At 46.9% G+C, this 23,092-nt stretch overlaps 1 long non-coding RNA gene across 1 annotated transcript in view; it reads right to left on the bottom strand.

The window, feature by feature from the left end:
• The window catches only part of LOC144769709 (uncharacterized), a 44,555-nt gene continuing 21,463 nt past the window's right edge, over nucleotides 1-23,092 (bottom strand). The window contains exon 2 of the long non-coding RNA XR_013598741.1: nucleotides 1-3,952. This is a non-coding gene — a long non-coding RNA (uncharacterized LOC144769709). The remainder of the gene's footprint in view (nucleotides 3,953-23,092) is intronic.

Below are 23,092 nucleotides of genomic sequence, written 5' to 3'. Positions count from 1 at the left end.
TTAGGAAGCTAGGAATATATTTTCAAGATTGTGTTTAAATAAGCATAATGGCGACAATTATATTTACAAGCAGGCAGAACAACAGAAAATACAGTAAGAATATTGTGCATACTTCTTCCCCTCCTTTACCTTAGATAACTGAGCTAAACTCTGCACTCAGTGGGCCTATTCGAGTTTCATAGATGGTTCACACCTTTATCCCTTTTGAACAATGGGAACAGTGATCAATAAAGAAACAGCATCTAGTGCTCTTGACTTGTGCTCATGTTTCAGTGACAATGTCCTCAAGACTGACAGATAGCCAGACTGCACGGAGGACTTGATGTGCTTTCTCTACAGCTTCCAGCTAGAAAGGTATTTCTATTCAACCCCTCGCATCGAATAACAGGAGCGAAGTTCACCTCTGTCTAAAAGAAATACACCTTGTTCCACTCTATATTATATGTATGTTGTTAAACATGTTCAATACAAACAATAATGAAGACCATCTAACCTTTCACCCGCTTACATTCTGTGAAATATTGCTTTTGTTTACAAACAATACCAAGAAATCAAGATATAAAGTTCTATGAAACCTTGTTCATTGTTCAAAAACAATAACTATAAGTGTAATTCAAACAATGCTCAAATAAACCATGAATACATGCAAACAAGCTGAATTTTCACGTTGTAATGAAACATATACTTTCACAATGTTGGCACACGTGTACTTGTCATTAAAACACACTCCCGAATAAATGAGGGGAAAACTGTAAATATATGCAGATTACAACAGTACACTGAGTAAAAGTAGGCCACAGGAAGTCTAGGGCGCTAGTAAAGATTTACGGAGAAGCAGAAAGCTACACTGAATTATTTGTTCTGAGGAGATGTAAAGCCTTAGATCGCTGCAGAGGCTTTGAGGTTAGAAAGAAACCCACTCTTACAGAGGTCCTTGCACTACGAAATGTTATGCCTGACCAAGACTGAAGGAGGCGGAGATTCAGTTATAGCCTACATGCTCCATGCTCCAAGCACTTAAATAATAATTCTAATGCACTTCAAAATAAGTGAACCCCATTGTAGGAAGGCCAGGTAGGAGGGAGTCTTGCACCAGAGTGAAAGAACGTGTAGATCATGGGTTAGCCAGAGGTGGATTCTGTATTTTTAAAGGTACTTTTTTTCCCCTTTTAAACATGTAGCACCAAATGTCATAACATTCAGTTACAATAGCAGGGTGCATTATATTGTCACTATAATAGATGGGTTATGAAAACAATGTATTTCGCCTAGCAGGATTCAAACTGCAATGACTCAAGCCACACGTTGTGGGGAGTGATCCCACCAAAGTCCCCAGATTTTGTTATTCTTCCTAGGGCACTCCGTGGCTTTATATATTGTTTCTCCAAGTGGAAGAATTGATGTAGTACGGTGTGATCCCAAAAGTACTAATTAACCGACGGAATAGAGTATAACCAAAATATTGAACTAGTAAAGTAGTGACGTACAATGTGAAAGGAAATGACATCAACCGCTCCTGACCAAAATGCCTATCAGGGCAAATGGAGGCAGTGCAGATCAAACGAACGTCAGAGTCACTGAGTTGACTCATTTCTGTGTGAATGATGGGCACCCTGATGATCGGTACTTGGTTTTTAGTTTCATTGACACACTATTGCTGTTAGCAGTATGGAAAAAATTCAAGTTGCCCATCCCTACATGGTGAGAAAGTAAGAACCGCTCCACTGCTACTTTAGACTTGAATCTGTGGGTCAAACGGGGAGTGACTTCATAGGTCAATGTATATTCCAGGGTGCAAGAAAGGGGCCTGGCAAATTCACACTATGAATTCACACCATAGCATAGTTGTTAGAGTGGAGAAGATCATTTCCTTTGCTTTATATTGGTTGTTATAATTTGTTACACTCCCTGTTTATAGGAGAAGCATTAAACTCTGTACTACAAAGTTATGGCAATCCAAAATGTAATGTAAAACCTATTACATTTTATTCGTTCAGCAATATTTTATGTAGAAATATCACACAAAAATGGAGTGGGGCTTTCTCAAGAGCCACTGGGAAACATATAGTCGGAGAGAATTTGTTGTTGCTGCTTTTCATGCATTATGCCTCTGGGGGAAATGGGCAGAACAACGCGTGACAGATCTACGCGTGCCATTCCAATGCAAGCACATCCACGCTTGCCTGAACCACACATCTGCCTTAACCACGCATATGTGTGGTTAAGACAGATAGCCGTATAGTGTTCAGGATGGGCGGGGAGAAGAAGAGGAAGCGTCTAAACAGGAAGCTCCGGATGCAGACAGGTAAGTGGGGGAGGGTTGTTTTTATGGGTAGGGAGTCGTTTTTAGGGCTCAGGGTGGGTGGGTCGGGTATTTTTAGGAAGGGAGCAGGGTTTTAGGGTTGAAGGAGGGGTAGTTTTAAGAGCTGGATTTGGGGGGTTAGGAGTGGAGGTGGTTTTAGGGCTCAGGACGGAGGGGTCAGGGTAGTTTTAATTGGGGCAGGGTTTTAGGCCTCATGGCAGTGGAAGGGGTTGGGGTTGTTTTATTGACAGTACAGGGGTAAGTTTTAGGGCTCAGGGCTAGGGGGCTGGGGTCGGGGTAGTTTATGGTAGGGGCAGGGTTTTAGGCCTCTGGGGAGGGGAAGGGGTAGTTTTATGGGCAGGGCAGTTTTTAGGCCTCAGGGCGGGGGAGTGGGGCGAGGTAGGGGGATAGAATTTTAGGGCATAGGCATGGGGGTTAGGGTATTGGCTATCTTAACCATGCATACTCCCCTACCATTCATGCCTTTTCAGTGAAAATGGGTGGTAAAGGCATGCGTGATAAAGGTATGCATAGTTAAGACGCATTTGTTGTTTGGGCTGAGTGGTAGAGGCACACGTAGTTAAGCCATGTGTGCCTCTTATACAACCTGCCACTGGACACAATCCGTGGACATAAACAAACTCAATGTGTGAACAAAGAAATATATAAACATAAACAGACATACTTCACCATGCCAAAGGAATCTCCATAGGTCCAGAAACATAAAACCCAGACAATAAGTCGATGTTTCATATAAGGGCCTAAATCTATATAATCTAGACTGGTTGAAAACCTGCTTCACAGACCATGAGCATTGAATGCAGAGAGCTTGGGTAATCTGCATCCCAGATCATTCAGCATAGCACATGGTTTGGGGCCCACTGACCTACATTATCGCATATGAAGAAAGGTCAAGTAGCGTGCACCCCAGACTCTAATCAGGTGCTTGCAGACAGGCCCAAAAATCTGCCTCCTGGACCGTGAGCACAGCACATATGTGGGGGCCTGCAGCCTTCATGCCAGATCTTGAGTACATTTGTTGCAGAGCGGTCCAATAAACTACAATCCAGACCCTACACACGACAAACACAATGAAGTCAGTAATCCCTGTAAATCCTATGCTGGGGTAGTGGGTTTCTAGTTGGAAAGTGGTTCCTCTGGTCATTTGAGAGCAGAGCTTGGTTCATCCTAAAGTGTTAAGATTCCAAGCCAAGATAAGCCACTCTCCTCATTGGCTGTGCTCCTTGGTGAAGGGTCACTAGTTAGGAATAGTTGCTGGGATTCACTGACTGGCTGCTGAGCTGTTCAGAGTTCTGGTTGATAAATTCCGACCCACGAAGAGCCCTTCTCATTTGTCGGATCACAGCGAGTGGTGTCTTGGATGACATATTTCTGGTGAGGTGGACGATCTGATTGGTCAGATGGCTGCAGAGCTCCCTGTGTTTTGGTACCCAACCATCCTAGCTGAGAGAAGGAGGAGGGAGGCGGTAAGCACCTCTGCAGTGAGGGAGAGCCAAGCCAGGGCCATAGACCAGCCAAAGCTTATGTGCACGTTGTCGAAGCGCTGAAGGCTGAACATGCTGACCGTCTCAGTGAACGCTGCCCTTGAATATCTAATGTACAAGCAGACTCCGGAGAGCGTCAGAGTACCTGTAACACAAAGAGAGAGAGAGAGAGAGAGATCAGCCGGGCTGAAATCACAGAAACAGTCAAGCAGTATCAGAAAACAACCAGACTGGTCAAGCGAAATCGTAAAACAAACAGTGGTCAGGGTGGGATCAGAAATCCACAGACTGCTGCCATGGGAAAATTGTGAATGCAAATTCAGCTGCCAGGGACTCGTGCGGTACGAGAGAGGGACATTAGAAACAAAAAGAGGCAAGGCCGTATCACCATCAATGAGCATACTCCAGTCAGGTTGACTGGAATCGGCAGTGGCCCGAGAGGATTAGGACACCTAGAGGTGGCTTCCATTGGGAATTTGGGAATGCAAGGCCAGCTACCAGGGAAGAGAGGAAACTGAAGCAGTGGTAAGGGGTATCAGAAATACAGAGGCCTGGTCACTGGTAACTAGCAATACGGAGACCCCCAGCTAAGTAGACAAGAAACATTCAGTCATTGTAAGGGAGAATCTAAAAAGTAGGAACAGTTTTAATAAGGTCAAGAAACACTCACTCCAAAGTGGGATTCTGCAAGAACACAGCAGTCAGCGGGGATTCAAAAAGAGACAGCGGTCAGAATGGGCTTGAATGGCAATGTGAAAATATTAGTTGGATTCGAATGAAAACATTGATGATTTGGATACTGAAAATAATTCCACATGGCATCCTAACTTGGGCAATGTTAAAATTGTGGGGAAAGCATAGGCATTTGGGCATATTTTAGTTATCTGACTTCCAAAATGGGTAGAGGTAAATACTCATTTATATTTTACAGGTGCTTCTTTGGTACCTGATATTTGTGTTCCATCTCGCAGCATTTTGTATCCTGTTTGTGTTATCTCTCTTCGGTATGTATTAGAAAGGAAACGGGAGGGTGCTTGGGTCAGTGGGTAAAAATTCATCATTCGGGAAGCGCAGAAAAGAAAGTGGTCAGCTAGGAAGTTTGGCAGGATGTCAGATACTGGGAGACAATTTGCAGCAGTATAACCAGGATTGGCTGGCCTTACAGCACACAGTAAGCAAGCACTGCCAAAGCCAATAGGGCTGTCCTTTTTTTATTACTGATAGCAACACACGTCTCTTACACACATTTCCATCTCACCCTTTACACGTACACACAATGTGGTGGATGTGCTAGTAGTGATGGCATTAATAGTGCTGGTGGTAGTACCGATGGTATTAGCAGTGTTTATGGTGATATCATTAGTGTTGGGGTGATGGAAATGGTAACTGTGGTGATGCTGATGGAGGTGGTAGAAGTAAGGTACTACAGAATCAAAAACTCAAAAGGTTATCCATTGACACACTTTTTGATAAACAATACCATACAAGATGGGTGTAAGTTACTCAGCATTGAAAGGAAATGAGCAGTCAGGCAGTGTAGGGCCAAGACTCATGTGATCCACAGTAACAAGGAGGGCGAGGTGGAGCAGGAGCCGCGGTGGCCCTCCGAGGCAACAATGCGTGCAAAATGAGGGTGGGGATAAAGTACAAGTTCAGAGATTAAGTTGCACTCTTTCCCCCTTCAATGGCTATCTTTTCAGTTTCCAAAGCAGACCGCAAGGTGACAGAAAGCAATCACTCAAACTGTCATGCAAGGCAAAACCAGTTTGACTAACAAGTCAATGTCTGGAATGGGCATAGACAGCACCGTACCCGGCTCTGCAGTCTGAACAAAAATGTGAATGACACTCGAACAGAGCAATGGCAGGAAAAGGTTCACCCTAAGCTTTTGAAGGTAGTATTACTAACAATATGATGTATTCATTTTCGAGGTGCCAGTCCCCATTGACCAGAGGACATGTAGCGCCTATCACAGCTGGATGGGCTGAGGAATCTTTAACTTAAAAGAGCCCCCAAATGCAGCCCAGTTGAAGCACACACAACATTGTTTTAGACTAAGCTTTGCATTGGCGAGAGAGATGCAGATGGATTTACACCTCAAGTCCAGTTCTTCAGTTTGTCGATTGGAGGAGTACACTCTGACACCAGCCAAGGGTCTAGGACCTGGGAAGTCGCCTTTGGGGGTCAGAACTGACTCCAGCAGCAGGGTCCAAGCAGTTGCAGGGGAGGTCTGTGGAAGCTGTTCAAACAGGAAGTCAGCCAACTGACCATTGGAGTCGCTTCTGGGACCCTGGCTTCAAGGAAAGCAGGTCCAGTCTTTCTTCTTCAAACAGCAGGGCATTCTTTCTCCTGAATGTTCACTGGTCCAGGAGTGTTCAGATGACAGGTTTAGAGGTTCTTATACAAAGTGCCAGCCTGGGTGTGGGGGTCATTCTCTTTGTCTAACCCTTAACTGGTTCTAGTCAGTTCTTCCCCTTACCCTGGGTTTGGCTCCAATATGTCTAGGGTAACAAAGGGCAGGCAGGCCCAGATGTGAGCTGCATTTGCTAGTTACAGGGTAGGCAGCTTGAGAAGTCAGGAAGGGGTGGATTCAGCCCTCAGACTACCCTATAAAGCTTGGGAAGGGCTGAGTACAACCCCCAGTGTCCATCCTGCTCAGGAGGAACATCCTTCACCACTCCTAAGGCCCTTTTGTTGTCTGTCTGGAAGGCATACACATCACACCACACGAGAGCTGTTAAGTCATGTGACCCTGGACACTAGCAGAAAAGCACATTTGGTATAGAAAGAAAATTGCCAACCTTCTAAAAGTGAAAGTATACCATAGGCCACTCTTCTCATGTCCCATCTGTCGCACTGTGTCGTGGGTAAAACCTTTCCCCATTTTTATAACTCCTTAGAACATTTTTCAAACTTGTTCATCCATTGAAACCAAAATTTATACCGAATCTTGACAGTCAAACACGCTTATAAAATCACTCGGGAGACAGCACCATTTCAACCGCTGGCTTTATTCTTGTCCTTTTCGAATAACTACTGTATGCCAATCCAGGCTTTTCACAGCAACTCGTGGAACCCAGAAATGAAACGTACATCAAAGTCGGCTCATCTTTTGATACCCAATGCATTTCGAACCTGTGCTGGTTCTTCTTCAGGGATTTCCACAACGAATAAAAGACATACAGCTAGCTATTCACTGTCAACCTTTAACATGCTGAAAAAATGTGCAACAAAGCTAACCAGATTCCTCACTTTTACCCTTGCTGCCATAACCCACCACACTGGGATCCCACCTATGCAAAAACAAGTTTGAAAAATATTCTAAGGAGTTACAAAAATGGGTAAAAGTTTTACCCACGACGCAGTGCGACAGATGGGACACAAGAAGAGTGGCTTATGGTATACTTTCAGTATGAGCTGTGAAGGGGACGGATCAAAGCAATCTGTATCGCACGCACTAAAAGTGACAACATAATTATGTTTTGTGAATATAAAGAAGGGGAGGCGTGCATTCTCAAATTTTTAACCTTCTAAAAGTGGCATTTTCAGAATAGTAGTTTAAAATCCGACTTTACCACTGAAGAGGATTTTTAATTACAATTCAAATGAATAGAAGAAGTATTTCTCTTACTTGCTCCCAAACTGGTTATCACTTAAGTGCAATAAGGTTTCCCAGTGTTCGTCTATGGCAGAGGTAGCCTTGTTACAGTGAAAAACGACTTTGGGAGCTTTTTAATACCAGAAGATGGAGAACTTAAGTACACATTTCCTACTTCTTAAATACCATGAAGCCTGCCCTATGATCCGTTAGGTCCTACCTTTGGGGTGACATAAGTATTATGATATAAGTATTAAAAAGGAAGGGTTGGACCTGGCAAAATGTTTATTTTACTACGTCGAAACAGCAGTTTAAAAATACACTACAGCCTGCAATACCAGGCTGAGACATGTTTTACAGTGCTACTTTAGTGGGTGGTACAATGAGTGCTGCTGCTCATTTGTAGTATTTAATGTACAAGCCCTGGGTACATGTAGTATAATTGACATGGGACTTATAAATAAATAAAGTGTGCCAATTGTGTGTATACCAATTTTACTGTGTTTGGAAGGGAGAGCAAAAACATTTCAACACTTTTAAGCAGGACTAGAGTCCGCAGAGTGCTAATGGCAACAAAAAGTGGTTCAGTAAAAATACCATGCAAAAGATGGTAATTTCCAACGACTGTCTCGCTCTGTCCTGTAAGTCTGATCAATATGCTGCTAACATTTATGCATGTGGGCTTTTCTATATTTGATGACCATCAAGGACCAAACAAGATATGGTGTGGTAGTGGTAGTGGGGTTATAGTCAACAAAATTGTATTTCTCAAGGATACTTTTAACCATAGATTTCTCACCTCAGAATATCCCCCAGCATTGGTTCCATGCCGTCCTGGAAGAGATAGAGCTTGGAAGCACCACCTCTGTGCACTCATGTCACTTCCTTTCTTTCCTCATATTCAGATGCAGATCTGCAGCGCTGCAGCTCTGCCCCCTAATATGTTGATTTTGCAATGACTTCCAAACTTTTCAGTGTGCTAGAGGACAGTGTCCACAGTGAAAGCAACATGTTTCAAGTCATGCAGTGACTGCAAGAAGCAGATGCTGGTCACGAACCTGCTCAAGGTGTCTCTGGTGCCTGGGCTAAGGACATAATGCTAAGTCATATGATAAGACCACCCTGATGCACCCAAAGTCAATCCAGGACTGGGTGGTGAACTTGTGGGTTGCGGAACACAATAAGTCACTGCCTTCATGTAGATACCACTCAAAGTCTAGGAACCAAACTTGGTCCAGTCCTGGGGCCACTCCTGTGACAATTTCAGTTCTCGTCTGAAGTCCACTGGCAAGTTGAAGTGTAAGTCCAAATGCAAGGGTATTAAAGCGAAGCAGGACTCAATCCCATCTCACCACTCTGACTTCAAACAAAAATTTGCAAGGGTGTCAAGAAGTAAGGCAGATTCAATCGAGGTCATCAGCAAGGGAACCAGTTGCTCAGTTAGTCCAGACATGGCCTGAATTTCCGGGCCATCATCTAACTCATAGCAGATCAAGGACTTTAAAAAGACCATCCTGTAAAGTTTGAGTGCTCTTCCAGCTACTTCTGGTGTGGCTTCAGACTGGAACTGCAGGGGCCTCCAGTAGGGTTACTGCCCGTGGCTTTCTCCAGAGCTATCTTCCACTCCCACCCCAATATTCACAATGGATCCAACCACCACCACCACTCTGGTGCAAACACCACCATTGCCAGGGGCTGATCCAATGCGCGACACAAATGTTGTATCACAAGCTGCCTTTGGCCCAATCTCAACCAATGTTGTGCTATGAGATAAAAAAGGCTTAATCCGTTGTTGCACGCTAACTCTAATTCTGTCCCTTTACCATGTCCCACCTATCAACAGAGGATCAATTATCTTTTAGTCTTTGGTCCTATACTAGTGCAGGATAAATCTCAGGATATTGATGATGATGATGATGATGATGCAGATGGTAAGGGGCATGATGTGTTCCCCCCTCATCATACTGATGACTTGTACCTTAACTTACAGAAAGTCAGTGGGCTTGTAAGCTCTCCTGAGAAAGGGTTTGACTCACCACTTGGGACAGGAGCAGAAGAGTACCTCATTTCCAACTGTGATTCAGAGGACAGCTAAGAATTACAACTGCCATCCATGGAGACTAATGCACATGTTTTGACAGACTTTCCAGCGGCCTGGGCTAGCAATATCTGATCCCTTACTTCCATATAATGACACCCTCACAGATACTCTTAATTGTCTTACTGGTCAAAATCATTTTCTGTGAGCAGGCAGGTGGCCATATGTCACGGACGAACACCTGGTGAAGGATGAGATTTTCTCATTAGGCACACTACTTCAGAAAGCATAATTGTATAGGCCTTTACTAGTAGGCTAATCCTAATTCATTTCCAAATACTACTCTGCATAGAGAATTACAGGAGAACTGATGCCTTTGGCAAACACATATTTTGTTTTTTGCCAATCAGGCGTTATGATCTATAAACAAAGTCTGTTTGTTAGGCGGCTACACACATGCCCTTTGGGGCTTTGCCTCTTTTCTCCCAGATGATATGTGGTGGACCGGACGAAGATACGTGGTGGACCGGACACGCTTAAGTATGTTATCTTCACCGGTCTGGATACCACGGATTGTTGGAGCAGGGCAGCTGGTGCCAGTGTTCATGGACACAGCTATAGGAGGTCCTTTGGGTTCTCGGGTAACGTACTGATTTCACATATGGACATGCCCTTTGATGGGTCTCACCTTTTGAGAGACAAGGCAGACTCTGTTTGGAAAGCTTTAAAGACAGCAGAACTACAGCACATCAGTTACAGAAATGTAGGCGCTATTCCAGTGGGTTGGCATAAAGGCAGAGACAGCATTTCCATTCAGTAATGCGCTGACAACCCAGTTCTTTTGAGGTTGCAGATGCGGGTCTGGTAGGCAATGTGCAGGCCTGCAATTGTACCAGTATTCCAGATTCTCCTCACCTACTACAATGACCAACAAACACCTTTAGTTTTCTCTAAGTGACGCATGTCCAATCATTGGAAGGTAGGATCTAGCACTTCTTCCTGGGTTGACAATCCATCATGCCCAACAGAAGTCTTGCAAATTGTTTAAAAAGGCTATGCCCTGCCTTTTCTCTCTTCACCACCCAATTTCCCTCCTACCCCAGAACACATTACAGAAAAGCATTTCTCCATACTGCTGTAGGGTGTATGGTTGCCAACTGGATAATGTCCAGGAACTTGCAGGGCATACTTTTTCATATACCCATCCTGAAGTCCCAGAGACAGGTGTTACCTGTCGTGCAAGGTGTAACGGCTTGCTAGTTTTAAGACCGAACCCTTTTGGCTCCTAAAGGACTCTGTAGAGGCTTTTATTTATTGGGGAAATCTTGCATAGGGAGTTGTAGCAAAGTAAGATCTGCTTTCATGGTCACCCTCACTTTTTGCTGGTGTCATCATGTTTTACTGACTAGTCTGACTGGGATCCTGCTGATCAGGACCCCAGTCTCTGTGCTTCTTCCTTACATTGGACAGAGTGAGTACTTCGGTACACTCTAGATTGGCTACTGATGTACCCGTGTAAGTCGCTAGTATATGGTACTAAGGTAGCCAGGGCATAGGTACACAAGGGGTCTCCCACAGGCTGAAGCATGTATTATGCCACCCATGAGAGACCACTCAAATTGTGACTACAGGCCTGCCATTGCAGCCTGTGTAAGCTGGTGCTAGCTCCTCTTACGACAGATATGTTTCCTTATATCTGATTTCACTGCACTTTCCATCACTGTAAAGGTCCTCCGGGAGGACCTCAGTGCTCCCGGTACCAGTCTTCTAGATCCGGACAGCAAACTATGGCTACTGCCAACAAGAGACCCGATTCTGCCCTCCTGCTGCTGAGCCAGGCTCTAGCAGGGGAAGACAGGGCAATAGGATTCCTGTCTCAGGGCAGTGTGACCACTTCCCTGACATGACTAAGTGTATAGGGTCAGGGTGGGGGGGCGCTTGCCAGTGCCACTAGACTGCTTTAAAAGTCACATTTGGTGCCCTCCTTGCATAGTCCAGCTGAAACCAGTTCAGGGCGCGAAACTGGACAAAGGACATGAGAGTATCCTCCCCACTGTCCAGCCCCTCCTCTGGGAGGGACCCTTGAGTTGTCCCAACCCTTTTCTTTGGGTGCTTAAGGGCATACCTGTGGGTGGGACCCTAGATTCCTCATGGGACATGATTCAGATCTGAAACCACTTCTACTTCAACCATCTGGGCACCCTGCACTTCGCTGGACTTTGCTTTGGAAACGGAGACTGCAACTGGAAAGACTCAAGTTGCTCCTGGTCTCTTTGTCCTGAAAGTCGCTACAACGTCTGTGCCTGTGCTCCATACAGGTTCTTCACAAGGCCTGTGGACATCCAAGACACCTGAAGGGAATCTCCCTTGGAGTGAAGGAGTCACTCCCCTGCATCTGCAGGCACCGAAATGAAGCTGACCGGTCTGCTCTTCCTGAGTTCCTATGGACTCCGAAAGTTTCAGCTAAACAGGCGGTGGTTCTAAAACTCCCTTGAGGCCTACACTGTCTTTCTAGCAAGTTGGAAGCCAGTATCCCTTGTTAGAACCCCTGGAGCAGTATCCCTATGTACCGAGTTGCCAGTGCCAAGGCTTGTTGACGCTCTCCTCCAGAGATCTTCGGGCTCCAAGAAACTCCAGCCTCTAGCATCTCCTGCAGCCAAGATCTTCACCTGCTTCGCATCCCTTTGCACCATGGGGATGCATCCTTTGGTGAGCTGGTCGAGGTCCTCTTGTGACTCCTGTGCTTTCGGCCTGGGGTCCTCTTGAAAGTCTTCTTTGGCTCCAGTGGGCTCCCCTGCTTTTCTGCTCTGACTTACCTGCTCATGGTGAGTCACTTGAACCTTACTGGTTTCGACACTGCACCTTTTTGTACAACTTCATTGTTTGCCACTGCCAAGGCTTGTTGGTGCCCCTGCCGGACACTGATCCCTTGCCTCTTGACATCCGACATGGGAAAGCTTGTGAACGGTTCCTGGTCTTCTTCAGCGTTGCATTCTCCGTCCAGCTGCAACTCGAAGTGCACCATCAACTCTCCTGCATCCCTGGCATTCGCTTTCCATGCCTCCTGGTCACTCCTGAGTGGCATAGACTCTGTCCCCTCTGCTTGCAGGTACTTCTCATCTTGAATCCACATTTAGGTTCCACCGGACACTTGCACCTTCGCCAGCAGCATCTTTTCTAAAGTTGTTCATTGTGGTCTATGGCAGTTTCCGACGACCCTTCGCACCTATGCACTCTGATTCTCTGGTGTAGGTATCCTGGGGTGACTCTCCAACCTTCCATTTTCCAAGGGGCTTCTTCAGGGTCCATTGGGAACTGTCCATTGTCTGTAAATCTGCAACCTGACTTACCTATTGACTTACATCTAGCACGTTGTCGTGTCCCCACTCTGCACACGACCTCCGTGGTGTTCTGCGATACTCATCTCTTCTACGTCTTCTGGGTCCATTCTTGGCTAAAGTCCTGGTTCACTATTTTAGTATATGATTTGGTCTCACTCTACAGACCACTGTGTATTTGTGCTACTTACGTATTCTACTGACAATGTGCTGTGTGTATAGTGTTTATATCTCCGGGTAGTTTGTGTTACTGAGTGTTAATAATAATTACCTATTATTATAACTACACTGTGTGGTTTTTTCACTTAACCTATACCATAAGATTAAGTACTGATAAAACAAGTTGCTTTATACTCCTTCTGGACTAAGCCTGAAGTCTGCTCTCCACAGCTACCACTTAGAGAGCTTTCTAAGGTTGTCTAAGACCACTAAAACCACCATAAGGGTTGTCTGGATAAGTGCAGGGTGCTAAACTTACATAAGTGAGCACCATATACCAAGCCAGCCTCCTACAGGAGTTCAGGGCTTTTCATCCACAACATTGAGTCGAAACATTGTGGCTATCAACCTGATGTTTCAAGTTTGTTCCTGTATTATGTTAAGTGTGATTCTGAGGGGGGAGGAGCTTCGCGCGATTCCAAGATGGACGCGTGAGCTAAGGGCTCCCGATACCCCTTCCGCCTCCCGCGACTATCCTGTGCAAGATCCTGATTTTGACGATGGGTGCTCTTTATTGAAGCCCTGCTGATGCCAGCGTTCTTTTCAGAAATCGATTTGGCCGTCGGATACTGGACCTGCTGCGCTTTGAACTTTGAGGCCTATATCGTATGCCAGCCGGGGGCTTGAGTCCCCGAGGTACCCAGGTGGCAATCGAACAACAACGGCGGATAAGCCACGCCCGCTGCCCCTGGTATACTTTCGGTTTCGTTTCTTCTCTTTGTTGTGAACGCTCACTTCCAGATCCGAGTTCCGATTCTGCTATCGCTGCCAGCCTGCTGTTTATGCTGCGCCCTTATCCACTCGCAGTTCAGAGCCTGCCACGACGGAGTTCGCTTTGCCTTGATTCTACAATTCCCGTTGGAGCTCCTTCCACGACATGACGGGCAGAACAGTCGTTGAGAGGCGCGGCAATAGAGGCTCGTCCCGAGGGGGGGTCACCTAATCTCAGACCATTGATCGATTTACTCGACCACGGGGCTCCCCGGGCGGATTGAGTGGTGCCCTGGAAGAAGCTGGGGATGGTGCTCCTGATGACGAGGAGCCAACGTTGAAGGACGTTATGGGCGCTATTGCGAGTGTCCAATCCGCCATGGGTCAGCAATATGAAACACTAGCGGCTAAGATTGATACGGTGGCGATTGATGTCACCCTCATCAGAGCGGACCTTGGGAAAACGGATGAGCGTGTCAAATCTCTCGATCTCAAGACTGCTAGTTTGACCACGGATGTCTCGGACCTTCAGACCACGGTCCGCCATCTTAGGACTACTTGTGACCTGTTTGCCAATCGGTTGGAAGATTTCGAGGGCCGGGCCAGGCGCAATAACGTCCGCATTGTGGGTGTCCCGGAGACTTCTGCCGACATGCCTGTTGATATCCAGGTGGAGGACCTCGTGTTGAAGCATCTGGTGCCGAAAGGCCTCAGTAAATTCTTCGCTGTGGAGCGCGCCCACCGTGTTCCGGGTGGCAAGCCAAAGTCGGGAGCCGCTCCGCGGCCCATAATTGCTAGACTTTTCAACTTTCGTGATAGGGACGCTATCCTGCAAGCTTCGCGCACCAATGGGCCCACTAAATTTGAGAACGTTTCAATTAGTTTTTACCCTGACTTTACTCAGGCAGTTCAGAAACAGAGGATGGGCTTTACGGGTGTGAAAAGACGACTCAGGGACCTGGGACTGAAATATGCTATGCTCTTCCCGGCCCGCCTGAGAATCGAACATGCTGATCGTGCATTCTTCTTTGACCGCCCTGAGGTGGTTAGTAACTGGTTAGACACTTTGTCGACGCATCATGAGGGCCCAGAGGACTCGAGAGGCGCTGAGGGAGGCGTGGAGGGCCAGGAGCAGTGAGTCTACATCGGCGAGCCATCATCCGCTGCAGTGGCTTAGAGACTTTGTTTCAAGCATTGTGTGAATGCCCGGGGGTGGGGGGGGGGGTTCGGGGATCTTCCTCCTCTGGGGACTTTTTTTCTCTTTTTGTAGGTTAGTTCAATGGGGCGACAGGCACACTGCAAGTTGGGGTGGCTATTAGGTCTACCGCAGGGGTGCAGGGAGGGGGGTTTGGATTTGATGGGTTCCTTGGGGGTGGTGGTGGGGTTCTTTTCTCTTTGTTGGTTTCGAGGCTGTGCTTTGCTTTACAATTGCTTTCATGTGTCTGTTTCGGGATGGGAGGGGCGGTCGGTCTTCTTCCGGGATGGGGGGTAGGGGACTCAGGGTGTTGAGCTGGAATGTTAACGGTCTTGGGGACAGGATAAAACGTGGGATTGTGCTACAATATTTGAAGAGACACACCCCAGATGTGGTCTTGCTTCAGGAGACCCATTTGGTGGGCAATACATGTCATGCATTGGACAGAAGAGGCTATCGTTTGGTGGCACATTCCGGCTTTACTTCGGGATCAAGAGGGGTTGGTATCCTGGTCAGGAATTCCCTTCCCCTGGAGATAGATAGCACGGTGCTGGATGACAGGGGCCGCTATGCTGGCATTACGGGGAGATGGGAGGGGAAATTGATTTCCATACTGTCTATTTATGTCCCGCCTGGGCTGCAATCTACCACATTCACCGACTTGGGTGAGGTTGTCCTTGGTTTTCCCGATGGCTTACTGGTGTTGGGTGGGGACTTTAACTCTGTGGCGAATGGAGAGAGTGATTGTAGCCCCCCCAGGCTCCTCCCTGCCTCGCAGTTATGGTTGGGGAAATTCTTGGATGCCTTTGGTTTGGCCGACTGCTGGAGGCAGCTGCACCCTGGCCGGCTTCAGTACACTTTCCACTCGGGGGCTCATGGCAGTCTCTCGAGAATTGACTATTTCCTCATGCCGGTGGTGCAGTTGCTCTCTGTGCGTGAAATTAAACACTTGGCTAGAGGGATCTCAGACCACTCCCCGATATGGCTCCACTTTGATATCTGTTTGGGGAATGGGGGCCGAATTGCCCCGATAAATCCATGGCATTTTCAGGACCCTAAGATCAGAGCAGAGGTGGTCAAATGCATGAATTTTTATTTTGCTGAAAATGAGGGATCGTACCATCAAAACCATCTCGACTGTTCACAATGCTATCGCAAATGCACTTTTACTTTGCAGAATGCTTTATTGGACGATTGTAGGAAATGTTGGTTTTTGGGACACTATACGAAGCTATGTTATGTCTAATGAGCTCGTATTAGCGGCCGGCCCGCAGGGTTGTAGGCATTACACTGTGTACTATGCAAAGTGCAATAAAGGTTTTGGAAAAAAAAAAAAAAAAAGAAAATGAGGGATCGGTGTCTTCCCCAGTCTCCTTATGGGAGGCCTATAAAACTGTTATCCGTGGTCAGACTTTATCCCTAATTGCTGACAAGAAGCGGCGCACACAAGAAGAGGTGGTGAGATTGGAGTCTGAGATTACTGTGGTGGAGGAGCGGTTGGAAGCTGAGGTTACGCCTGAGACGCTGCATGTTTTGGCTCTTAAGCAATCTGATTACAGAGCCTTGGTTACTACTCGTATGCAACAGGGGCGTCTGTACGACGTGGGTGACAAAGCGGGGAAGTTGATCGCATGGCTGGATAAGCGAGACAGACTGAATCGTGTGGTGCCTGTGGTTGAGAGAGTTGATGGAGTGCGAGTCGTGGACCCGGTTGAGATAGTTGAGGTGTTTGCCCAGCACTTTCGGGTTGTGTATGCGCCGGTTTCGGGCTTGCCGGAGGAGGACTCGCGCTTGCTACTTCGTGATCTTGAGCTGCCCAGTCTCGCGGAATCAGACGGGGTTTTAATGGAGGCTGATTTCTCCATCGATGAGGTCGCGCTCGCTATTCGCTCTCTTCGTTCAGGAAAGGCTTCGGGCCCTAACGGCATACCGGTCGAGCTGTATAAGCTATGCCCGGATAAAATGGCGCCGTATCTGCTGCGTATGTTTGCGGCGTCGCGTGACCTCGGCTGTCTTCCTAGAGACCAGAGGCTGGCCTCTATTGTGGTCATTCATAAAGACGGCAAACCCCGTGAGTGCTGTTCCTCGTATCGCCCGATTTCGCTTTTGAACGCGGAACCCAAGATATTGGCGAAACTACTGGCAAACCGACTAGCCACGGTGATTAGCGGACTGGTTCACCCTGATCAGTCCGGTTTTATCCCCCAGCGTAATACTGCACTCAATCTCCGTCGACTGCATGGCGTCATAGCGAGGGCGGGATCTCTTGGTGAGCCGACCATCTTGGTTTCTCTTGATGCTTCGATGGCTTTTGATACGGTTGAGTGGCCATATTTGTGGGCTACTCTCGCCAAGTTTGGTTTTGGCCCGAAATTTATTGCATGGGTTAAACTCCTGTATGTGCAACCGTTGGCGCAGGTGGTGGTAAATGGTAGAGCTTCAAGGCCCTTCACTCTTGGGCGAGGCACGAGGCAGGGATGTCCTTTGTCACCGCTGTTGTTCGCCCTCACGCTCGAGCCGCTGGCCGCCTGGCTCCGGTGGGAACCCTCCTTGAAGGGTATTCGGTGGTCCCCTGATTTTGAAGACCGTGTTTCATTATATGCCGACGACATTTTGTTGTATTTGACGTCCCCCCGTAAGTCATTGGGAGTCCTCTTTGATGTCCTGCGTTCCTTTGGACGTAACTCCGGGTTGGTTATCAATTGGTCCAAATCCTGTATTTTCCCGCTTACCGGTGACCCTCTCTCTTTGCCCCGAGTGTGCCCGATCCCGGTCAGCACCGAGGGTTTTAAGTATTTGGGTATTTATATTTCACTTGACCCTGTGTTGCGCTATGATCGGAATCTGTTGCCTCCACTCGCCCGACTTCGGTCGGACGTCGAGGCTTGGTGTACTCTGCCCTTATCCCCCCTGGGACGGGCGGCCCTGTTTAAAATGATGTCTCTTCCCAGGTTCTTATATGCTGTGCAAAATACACTTGATCTAGTGCCGGCTAGCTATTTCCGCGAAATTGAGGGCCTCCAAAGGAAGCTGGTATGGGCTGGCCGGCCTCGTATTGCGTTGGCTAAGCTCACGTTACCCTGGTACGATGGGGGCATTGCGTTACCTGATATACGACGGTATTATTGGGCATCTCAGCTGAGTGCTGTGAATCATGCTATGTATGGTCCAGTTCCGAATCCTGCTTATGAAATGGACCGGTGGCTCTTGCCCGGGGGAAATTATTACAGGGCGTTCTATTCTCGGGGTGCTAGGAAGAACTTGACGGGACCCACTGGAGTGGCGGTGCGGGTATGGGGCAGCGCGACCGCGGCTACCGGATGGACAGATAGGCTGACCAGAGCGACCCCTCTATTTGCCGCGGAGAGGCTGGGTGAGTTGTGGACCTCAAAAGGGTTTGATAGATGGGACCTCATCGGGATCAGTAAGTTGGATGACCTCTGGGTTCAGGACAGGGTTAAGTCCTTTGCTGAATTGCAACAGGAATATGGTTTGACTGATTCGGAGTTTTTCCGGTACCTTCAGGTTCGTCATGCCATTGGGTCGGTTTTTCCGGCTGCCATCCCGGAGAACTCCCCCCTGGAAGACAGGGTGCTGGACGGACATGTGCCGGACAGCACTATCTCTCTTATATATAAGAAGCTTATTAATACTCGGTCGGATTTGCTTCTTCATCTGCGTACTTTCTGGACTGATGACGGACTGGAGCTGGATGATGAGGATTGGCAGGCCGCGATATCCTCTCCTAAGGAGGTTGCGATTCCGGCGCGTCTGCGACTCGTTCAGCTGAAAATTCTACACCGGGTCTATGTCACGGGTCCCAGACTGATGCATATGGGTTTTTCAGAGGATGGATTGTGTCGGCGGGGCTGTGGTATGCTTGCTACCTTCCTCCATAATATATGGGAGTGTCCGGAGGTTGTATCTTTTTGGAATGGAGTGTATGCGGTGATGAGTGAAGTTACGCATGTTCAGTTGCTGCCTGAAGCCCGGCGTTGTCTTTTGAATGTATGGGAGCCGACTGATTGTAATGTTGCTCAGACTCAATGGGTGACGCTGGGGAACATGGTTGCAAAGAGGGACATCGCACAATTGTGGGGATCTCAGAGGGCTCCATCAGTCTCCGGGTGGGAAGATAGTATGGACTGGTGCATGTTCAAGGAAAAGATTGTGTATGTCTCCCGTGGCAGGCCCAAAAAATGGGGTAGGATATGGGGCCAATGGAACTCGTTCCGTGGGGATGTCTGCGACCCCCCTTTCAATGATCCCCCTGATACTCCTTGTTCCCCTTAGCTGTGTGTTTCGGCTCTTTCCCGTGCTGTATTTTTGTTAGACCACTGGCGCAGGGTCCCCCCTCTCCCCCCCTACCTTTTTTTTTTATCCTCTGAAGATTCTCCTGTCTTTCCCTATTGTTTTAGGTCTGACTCGCCCTGCATCTTATGAAACGGACGTAACAACTCGGGCATAGCCTTGTCTTTTTCTTCTTCGTTTGTTTAGTTGTTTTAAAAAATGAAACCTCTTTATATCCTGTCATTTTGTGATTGATCGATGTCATGCACCATGGCTGCCGGACCCCTGGTTGTCGGCTGATGAGCTGTGTACCTTAACGTTGTTTTGAGATGCTGCACCGGCCCGCCCAGAGGGTTGTAGGCACATCTTTGTTTCTATTTGTCTCTTGCAAAAAAAGGTTTTTAAAAAAAAAAACAAAAAAAAAAAACGTGTGATTCTGAGGTTTCTTGGCCTCTTAGACTCGTCTATTCTCCTTGCCAACTATGCCAGATGGTGCATGCACGCTCTCCGATAGAACTTGAAGTTCCAGTGGGCCCAGAATCAAGATTCCCTTTCCAGCACCATCCTGGACTCTGAGGAAGCAGCTCAAGATCTTCAGTGGTGACTGGTCTACTGTAATTTTTCCAGTGGCAGGCCCCATCCCCTTCCCCACTCAGAGCTGATGGTAGTGCGGACACCACCTACAGCACTGCTATGAAAAAAACTCTCTGTAACCAGTCAGACACCTGGGAGATATTCTATGGTCAGGAATCCGCGATTATATACGGCATACCTCAAAAAAGAGCATTATCAAAGGTAAATAACGTATTCTTCTAATTCACACCCAAATTCAAATGTACAGCTGTTTCACTTTTACAGACAGAGAGATGAGGCAGACTTTAAGGTTTGGCGAAATGGGGCTTGTGCCATTCATGGAAGTTTTTACAACCTCCATAGACAGGTCAAAAAGTCAGCCCCAAACCATTTTTTTGGCGTGCCAGTCACATATTTACCAGCTCACCAGGGCACAGTGGAGTGAGCGTCAAGGAAAGCTGCAGCCCTGGGGATGTATCAATATTTCATTAAGCATCCGAGTACAGGAGGAAAAGGAAGGTTTCGCACCAGTGTTCACCTACATGGTGCGGTTTGATGTGCATACACTAATTCACTAACTGTATGAGCTAGTGAATGTGCTGCAGATAGCAGACCTCATAAGCATGGGTCAGCTGCCACTATTTCTGAGCTCTGTTGTCTATAGTTCATGCGCTAACTTGTGAAGTCACAGAGTAAGTGCATGCCTTGTTCAGCTATTGTGTTTAATTGAAAAGAGGTGCCTCACATCCATAGAAGTGTACAATGCTACGGCCTCACATATTCCCAAGTCCATGCAGCACAACCAGCAGTGGCCCACGCTAACACAAATGTGCCCTGTTGCAGTCCAGCAAGTGGCCGCTTCCTTCTGTGCTTTCTTTTGTCTATTAGAGGGCCCATCATGGCCTGGGGTCATTGCCGCTTGAGACCATTTGTGATCTTTGCTGCCTTCGGCAATGGAGGCTCGTTGGTGCTTGAGGCCATTGAGCTTCAATACTGCCTGGGGCCACTGGTGATTTCTTACTACCTATGGCAATGTGTGTCTTATTGGCTGAGGCCATTGAAATTTATTGCCAGGGGCCACTGAGGCTCATTACTTTCTGGGGCCACTAATGTTTGATACTGAATGGGCCATTGAGACTCCTTAATGTCTGGGCCCATTGAAGGTCATTTATTACTGTTACTGCCTTGGGCCATGAATGGTTATTAATGATTAGGACCACTGGGGCATATGACTACTTGTGTATGTGCGTGGGTACCTCTAGGCCGCTGTGTGGAGGTGTCTGTTTGTTAGTCTGAGAGTGGGCAGGTGCAAATGATGTGCCTGTGGTGCAAGGATATCCAGGTATAGTCCTGCTTCTGCATATCTGCATGAATACATGGCCTATGTCAACGTTTGGGTCAAGACTGTGTTTGTGGGCAAGAATTAATGCTATATATAAAAGCCATACCTCCTGGCTTCATGAATGCTCGTTTTATAAAATGCTATTCCATTTTTTACTCACACATAACAGTTTCAATCTTGGACTACATGACAGAAACAAATGTATTCCTGTATATGCAGCAATCTGTAATACACGTGCTGGACATAAAAATTGTATTGTAGAAGAATAAGTCCAGAAAACCCAAAGTGTCCCTTTCAGGTGGTGAGTACCACTTATAGTCTTGGTTTTTGTTTTGCATTCTGTTCAGGCATTTAGAGTAGGAAAAGCAAACACAGAGGGCTGAGTGAACGACACACATTTAACCTGACACAACATGAGTGCTCTGTTAGCCTAGGTTCTAGATTTGGGGTGCAATGGCTCCAGAAAGCTAGAGCCAGTATTACCAGGTCATTATTGAAATAATAGGAGCTTGTGAGTATGGACTGCTGCATTGGTAAGCTGGCATCCTGCGTGTCTCGTGTACTTGCAAAAGCTCTGTGCATAGAAACAAATGCATATTATATATTGGGGCTTGCACCCTCAACTTTTACATTATAAGCATGGACTCATAACGCACAGCATGCAAAGTGGTGTTGGCTAAATATTAGGAGTAGATGAGGGTGTCTTACATGACAAGTGGCCCATTGCAGATATTTTTTCTTCACGTCAGCTGTACCCTGCCAATGATTGTTTGAATAATTATTTACGAAAGAAATCTGCTCGGAAAAAGGGCAGGTGTCTGGGGTGATACTCTTGATGGTGTATATAATCATTTCTGGTTGTGATTTGAGTTGCCAAATGTTTTCTTTCAGGTTGGTAGATCAGACTGCAGATTTTGCAGTGAACAGGCCTTGGCTGCCAACAAGTTCCTTGTCATGAAGGGCATTCTCACTCAGCTAAATTTTTAAGACTGCAAAACCAGTGGTTTCACTTCCCCATTCTATAAATGAGCCGAAAAACTCCATAGCAAACTTCTGTTTGCTAAAAATCCAACCCTGGCAAAGGTGGCTTTCGTTGCCTGGGGCATAAAGGCTTGTATACGTACTTCACATGTATCAAAGCAGAAACCTGACGCTACCCTATTCTGGTCGATGGGCATACAGCCACGGACTGTAAAGTAGACATATGTCTGTGTTATCAGGATTATGGCATGTAAAATAGCAATTAGTGCATTGTTAAGCTCTTTATTGTCTTCCTCTGTGTTTGAAGTTCGGTATCTCATTTAAATATTTTAGTTTTGATATATTTAAGAACTATTGCAAAAAATAGCAGCCTCTGGTCTGTTTTCTCAATTGTTCTATCACGTTTGGTTACATTGTAAGGCTAGGAAGTGTTGTATTCACCCCATTATTATTGGGGGGCACACGTGGTGAATTCCCATTAGTCCCAAAAGGGATTGTGTCTTTTTCGGAGAACATAGGATCTGGCAGGCGTCTCTCACCCCTCTCTTCTGAGTTATGCTCCGTTAGACAGGGAATTTTAGAATATAGACAACCTGTTGAAGAATCTCTCATGTGCCGGGAATTATGAGAAGACCCCCTCCCTTGTATCCCAAATCAGTACGCACACACAATCAATAGTGTTTACAAATATATGGTTATTAAATAAGCAGTATTTGTTTACGAATTATAAGATTCATAATGATAATAACTCGACTCAGCACCTTAATCAGGGAGATTGTTAGATAACCTGGCCCTGCCTACTGTCCCACATATCCGCAAGACCACAGCTGGTGGAAGATCCTTCTCCTACCTTGCAGCAAAGGCCTGTAACACCCTGCCTCTCCACCTCCGGCAATCACTGTCTCAATTCAGGAACGACCTCAAAACCTGGCTCTTTGACTGAATCACAGTGCTTTCAACAGACCAGCAGCTCACCCCCCCCCGCCCCCTCCCACCACCA

The sequence above is a fragment of the Lissotriton helveticus genome, chromosome 7, assembly GCF_964261635.1.
Source record: "Lissotriton helveticus chromosome 7, aLisHel1.1, whole genome shotgun sequence".
Lineage (NCBI taxonomy): Eukaryota > Metazoa > Chordata > Amphibia > Caudata > Salamandridae > Lissotriton > Lissotriton helveticus.
The sequence above is the reverse complement of the archived record's forward strand: the minus strand, read 5'-3'. Positions and strand labels throughout refer to the sequence as shown.